Source organism: Mustela nigripes, chromosome 3, assembly GCF_022355385.1.
Source record: "Mustela nigripes isolate SB6536 chromosome 3, MUSNIG.SB6536, whole genome shotgun sequence".
Lineage (NCBI taxonomy): Eukaryota > Metazoa > Chordata > Mammalia > Carnivora > Mustelidae > Mustela > Mustela nigripes.
In genome coordinates this window covers 102,833,990-102,840,759 of record NC_081559.1, presented here as the reverse complement: position 1 = coordinate 102,840,759, position 6,770 = coordinate 102,833,990, and the positions used below count along the sequence as shown (strand labels likewise).

General features: G+C 37.6%; 1 protein-coding gene and 1 pseudogene across 5 annotated transcripts in view; one reads left to right on the top strand and one right to left on the bottom strand.

The window, feature by feature from the left end:
- Positions 1-6,770, bottom strand: part of EPB41L5 (erythrocyte membrane protein band 4.1 like 5) — a 141,261-nt gene that overhangs the window by 57,429 nt on the left and 77,062 nt on the right. The window lies entirely within an intron of this gene.
- On the top strand, positions 4,098-5,194 carry LOC132013962 (large ribosomal subunit protein eL31-like; annotated as a pseudogene).

Here is a 6,770-nt window from a genome sequence, read left to right as displayed (position 1 = left end):
GGAGAGCCTGCTTCCTCCTCTCTCTGCCTGCCTCCCTGCCTGCTTGTGATCTCTTTCTCTGTCAAATAAATAAATAAAATCTTTAAATAAAAAAAATAAAAAACACTATGCTAAGTGAAAGAAAGTAGAGGAAAAACATCACAAATTATATGATTCTATGTATGGGGCATTTCCAGGATGAGCAAATTTATGGAGACAGAAAGATCAGTGTTTGCCAGGACTTGGAGGGAAGGGGAGAATAGGGAGTTAAGTCCTAATGAGTAAGGGGTTTCTTTGGGGAATATTGGGTATGTTCTGTAATTATACTGGTAATAGTTGTACACCTTTGTGAATATACTAAAAATCGATGGGTTGTACACACAAAAAGTTTCTTAAAAATATAGTCAGACATTTATTTTCAATCTATGGCTTTTGGCAATGTCCTAGCACACATCCATTTGTTAAGAATGTATGAAGAAATATATAAGGACACTACCTCCATCCATCTTTTTTCATGGACACTTACCTGAAGTCGTCTATCTTGTTTCCCACTACATTTTGGGGCATTTTAATTTGTTTTTACCTATTTATAGTGATGTCAGCTTAAAAAACAAAACAAAACAAAACAAAACAACAAAAACAATGTCTCCCTATCCCTACTCTCTGAAAATTCAATTTATCTTTCCAGGTTCACTTCACTTCTTGTGCACTTAAGAAATATATACATGGTTTTATGATTTTTATAAAGATGAAAACATACCCCAGACACTCCTCTTGCATTTCTAATTCAACAATGTAGTACTGACGTATTCAATAACCAAGCACATGGAGAATATTCCTCATTCTTTACCAATTACATAGTACGGATGAAGCATACTTTAATTATCTAGTCTTCCACCAATTGGCATTCATTCTTAGCACTGTCTCTTTAGAAAGTTACTATTATGTTCCTTTTTACTCTCCACAGTCTAGGCCCCATCAAGCTATACAATATATGGAGTTGGTACAATGGGTGTCATTTTGGGTTCTAGGACCAAGCTGACTTGGAGGCCCAGCCTTACCATATACCGGCAATGTAACTTTGGAGAAGTTATATCCTTACTGTGCCTCAATTTCTTCACTAGCCTAAATACCTTTAGAGTCCTATAAGGAATATATGTTTTGCTGGAGTAATATTTACTGCTATACCTCCAGAACAATGAATGTGAGGCACAGAAGTTCTCAAATATCAGCTATCCTTATTACTACACCTCGCCATGAATTCTGTACTCATTACCAAGACTCATTATTCAGGAATGATTCCCTTTGACTCTGCTGTTAAAATTTTCTTCTGCTGTAGCTCTCTTAGCCCATGATTAATTCATCCAATGCTCTTAAGTACCCCTCAAAATCTGATGCAAATGTCAGCAAGCCTTAACCTCAACCTTCTACTCTTCCATGACCTTGCTTGCCTAATGACTTAGCACTTATATCAGTTATTTATAAAACTGTCTATCTCCACAAGCTGAATGTAAATTTCTTGGAGCCAGGGATAGCATTTTGACTACTTCTGTACCACCAAATATGCCAAGATGTGCTTGGCATTCGTTCATTCATTTGATCAACTAATACCTGAGTGCCAAGCCAGGCAATACTCTGGGGACAGAGGAATAAAAATAAATGTTCTCCTTTGATGAAGCTTACATTCTATTAACAAATACAGAGATGACAAGTAACATATAATGTAAGATGAAGTGATGTGAGAAAAAGAAGCAGGGCAAGGGGGAAAGGGAATGACAAGGTGGAGTGGTGTGTGATTATTTTACAGAGAGGTGAGAAAGGTTTCTCTGATAAGAAACTTGTGCACATTTGAAACTTGTGCACAGTACATTCACATTTATGTTTATTCATTCGAACCAGAAGAGATTCAAGAGAAGAATATTTATGTGGAAGTAAAAATACAAACTGGTGCAGCCACTGTGGAAAATAGTATGGAAGTTCCTCAGAAAGTTAAAAGTAGAACTATACTACAATCCAGCAATCACACTACTGAGTATTTACCCAAAGAATACAAACAGTAATTCAAAGAGATACATGCACATTTACGTTTATAGTAGCATTATTTACAATAGCTAGGATATGGAAGCAGCCTAATGTCCAACAAGTGAATGGATAAAAGATGTGACATATATTTATATGTACACACACACACAATGGGGTATTATTCAAACATAAAAAGAAAGAAATCTTTCCATTTCCAACCACACGGAAGGTGCTACAGAAAATGCTAAGCAAAATAAGTTAAAGACAGACAAATAACACATCACTGCATTCACGTTGAATTTACGAAACAAAACAAACACGGGGAAGAAAGAGGGACAAACCAAGAAACACTCTTAATCATAGAGAACATAGGGGAGGTGGGTAAAACAGGTGATAAGAATTAAATAGTACACTTATCATGATGAGCAGTGGGTGGTGTACGGAAGCATGAATCACAATGTTATACACCTGAAACTAATATAACACTACCCAGCTAACTAGAGTAAGATAAAAAATATAAAGAAAAGGAAGACATGGTGAGAGCAGTAGAGATCTCTTCTAGTTGCTTATTTTCTCAGTAAAATAGGAAGCAAGATCCCTAATGGAAAGTGAGGAGTGAGAAGTGAGGAAGTGGGGGCGCCTGGGTGGCTCATTAAGCATCTGCCTTTGGCTCGGGTTATGATTTTGGGGTCCTGGGATCGAGCCCCATATCGGGCTCCCTGCTCAGTGGGAAGCCTGTTTCTCCCTTTCCCACTCCCTCTCTCCCTGTGTCTGTCAAATAAACAAACAGAATCTTTAAAAAAAAAAAAAAAAAAAAAAGATTGAGGAGGTGGTGAAGTTTGAAAGAAGAGAAATTACCGCCAGCATCACATGAGAATGTATAGAGTAAGGAAATATGATAGGATTTCAGGCAGCACTGAAGACCTACATTCAGGGGCCAAAATTTAAAGTGAGACCATTCAACAATGTTGCATTTTACACTGTCCATCTACATGTACAGTACAGAGTTGGATTTAATTAGATGTGTACAACAGGAGAAGGGTCAAGAAATGTGAGGGTATGAAAAAAGGAATAATTATAAATGACTGTGTATAGGAAGTGAGGAATAAGAAGGTGATCTAGCAGGTATTCAACAAGTAATGAGATGAATTTTAAAAAAGGAGATATTAATACAAGCCTCCCCAATCTTTAACTTAAAAATCCGCAATGACTGCCACAGGCCTCCTTACCAAACTCCTCAGTATTGATCTTCAATGCCTTTCCACACTACACAAATACTTTTTTTTTTTTTTTTTTAATTTGACAGAGAGAGAGAGAGAGCACAAGTAAGCAGAGTGACAGGCAGAGAGAGAGAGGTGGGCTCTCCACTGAGCAGGGAGCCCAACATGGAGCTCAATCCCACAACCCTGGGATCATGACCTGAGCCAAAGGCAGATGCTTAACCAACTAAGCCACCCAGGCACCCCCTAACACAAATACCTCTAATAGCTATTGCTCTAACATATCTGTTAAGCTCCACTTAAGTGATAACCAGGATATTCTAAAGCACATTAATCTCTTCAAGTCTTTCTAAAGACTTCTAAAGGTTTGGAGTTGGCATTCCCAGAAAGAATTAATGCAAGTTAATTATCTCCAAACTCCTAGAGAGTTTATAATTAAATAACCCCTGAAGCTAATAGCTAGGCTACAAACATAGCTTTGTTATAGAGAATTGTTCTTTGTAATGGTACACATTCTAGTGGTATTTCATATCCTAGGATGTTTTTCATAATTTCTCTGCATACTGCTGTAACCAGTTTCACAAGACAAAGCAAGCCATCAATTGTCTTCCTATTATCATCCCTTACCTTTCATTCTTTTTTTTTTACTCTACCCACCCCTTATATTAATATTAACAATAATCAGTCATTAGTCAATAGGCCAGACCCTTATTAAGGAATCTCCAATTTCTCATAAACCCTAACTAAACACTGGGTATAGCCCATTTCTTCATTAAAATTACTTAAAAACAAAACAAATGAGAATTCCTTTAAGAATAAAAAATAAAAAACTACAGCTGTTAAACCTGTTTTCAAGAGGAGGAGGTATAGGTTTATTACACCATTAAGGGAGTCTTCAGTCACACTCCTGGAGAATGTTGTTCTCCAAGTCAGATATCTCTTCTCTGTGCCAATATAAACAAAATGTTGGCTAACTGTCAGGAACAAAATGTAAAAGTTCACTCAAGTACCATCACCTAGAATTAAGGCCACAGATTGTTGTTAGGGACACAAAAGCTTAGGTAATTATCTAATAAAAAACTGTGAGAACAATTCCTTTAGTAAAAACAGGAACACTTGTTCTTCTGCTTCAGTATAAAAATAAAAATACATCATTAAAAAAAAAAACACAGAAAATCTTTTTCCTTTCACCAATTTCTTTTGAAGTTTTCTCTTCTCTTCACTAATTCTCCGAGAAGGCTAATAAATTCTCCACCCGCCCCACATGCAAAGAAATGAAGTTATATAATACATATTCCAATGAAAGTGACAAGCTTCATTGGCCTAGTATTTCTATCATGAAAGTTAAAATGTCAAGTGGGTGAAACAAAATTCTCACAATGATTTCACATGACTAAAGTAAAAAGCTAATTTATACGGACAGAAGATGAGAAATTTCTATGTTCTAAAAAAGGAGCCGAGCTTTCCAACCAAGGCCTGGCAAAATGGCTCCTGCAAAGAAGGGGGATGTAAAGAAAGGCCATTCTGCCATCAATAAGGCAGTAACCAGAGCATACACCAACATTCACAAGTGGATCCATGGGGTGGGTTGCAAAAAGTGTGGCCCTCCCGCACTCGAACAGATCTGTAAATCTGCCATAAAGGAGATGGGAACTCCAGATGTGTACACGGACACCAGGCTCAACAAAGCTGTCTGAGCCAAGGGAATAAGGAATGTTCCATACCCTATCTGTGTGCAGTTGTCCCCAAAACACAACAAGGATGAAGATTCCCCAAACAAGCTCTACATGTTGGTCACTTCTGTACCTGTCTCCCATTTTCAAAAATCTATAGTAGGGCGCCTGGGTGGCTCAGTGGGTTAAGCCTCTGCCCTCAGCTCGGGTGATGATCTCAGGGTCCTGGGATCAAACCCCACATCAAGCTCTCTGCTCAGCAGGGAGCCTGCTTTCCCCTCTCTCTCTGCCTGCCTCTGCCTACTTGTGATTTCTGTCAAATGAATAAATAAAATCTTTTAAAAAAAATCTACAGTTAATGCGGATGAGAACTAATAGCTGATTGTCACAACTAAAGGTATAAAACTGAAAAAAAAAAGGATGGGGAGCTGAGAATACTATACAATTCATAATAAACAGAAAGAATTTGACCAATCATATTTTATATGGAGACAAAAGCACACACAGAGAGAGGAGAACAGGAGACAGAGAGAGAGAAACAACAGAGGTTTCCTCGTCCCAGATGTATCTTCAAATTCTATCCCTTATGTATAAGCATCTCACATGGAAACATTGACAATTCTGGAATTTTGATGATGTGGTATAATTTATGTTAAAATACAGGAAGTAAGTACGTGGTAGTAAAGAGATTAAGTGTTATTGGATTTTATTTTTGCAAATCCATATGATAAACCCTATATGCTAAGGATAGAAAATTAATGCAACTTAATATAACTATTTTAGACCCAAACTTCAAAGCCTAACACACACAAAATAATTACGCCTTTCAAGCAATGAACTATTGTTTACAAATGAAGCATATGACCCAACCAAAACAGTTAAAGTACCAAGGTTCAAATAATGACTCTTTCCACCATCAGTACATCCTACACTAGCATGGACAACCATTGCCCCAATTCTTCAGTCTATGTCTGTGAATACACAATAAAGGGATCAAAGCTGAGGATTAGCCTTCTCATTCCTGTGAGGCCAGTCATCACAGTATTTTTCTTCCTCCTGAAACCCAAGACACCTTAATCCTCCACTCCTTTCCATCACCCAGTTCATCTATTTTCCTGCTTTGGTAAGATGGAAAGTTGAAATGCATGACATCAGGATACATAAAAGTGATAAAGCAAGACTATTAATCAAAATAATTATTAGCATATCAACCAAGTAAATATGCAAAAATCTAGTAAATAAAAGATACTACCATAATTAAGGTCAAGTTCATTGCTTTATCTCATGTCTGCCTGCCCTTCACTCAGAAGATACTTCAGTTTTATATTCTGACATGTTTACATGGCATCTTTTACATCCTGGACAAAGATAACCCAAGGGTTATAAATAATATTTTCTGGGTCAGCATTTTAAATAAATTTTAAAATTCCCCCTAAAATATGAATTATAATGACAATATTACAATATTAGAAAGTCTGTGTAAGAGATGCCTGGGTGACTCAATCCTTGGTTAAGTGCCTGCCTTAGGCTCAGGTCATGATCCCAGGGTCCTAGGATCCAGCTGGTATTGTATAGCATCAGGCTCCCTGCTCAGAGGGATTCTGCTTCTCCCTCTCCTTCTTCATCCTGTCTCCCCCACTCATGCACTCTCTCTCTGAAATAAATAAAATCTTAAAAAAAGGGTCCCTGGGTGGCTCAGTGGGTTAAGCCTCTGCCTTCACTCAGGTCATGATCTCAGGGTCCTGGGATCAAGCCCCACGTCAGGCTCTCTGCTCAGCAGGGAGCCTACTTCCCCCTTCTCTCTCTGCCTGTCTCTCTGCCTATCTATGATCTCTGTCTGTCAAATAAATAAATAAAATATTTTTTTTTTTAAAAA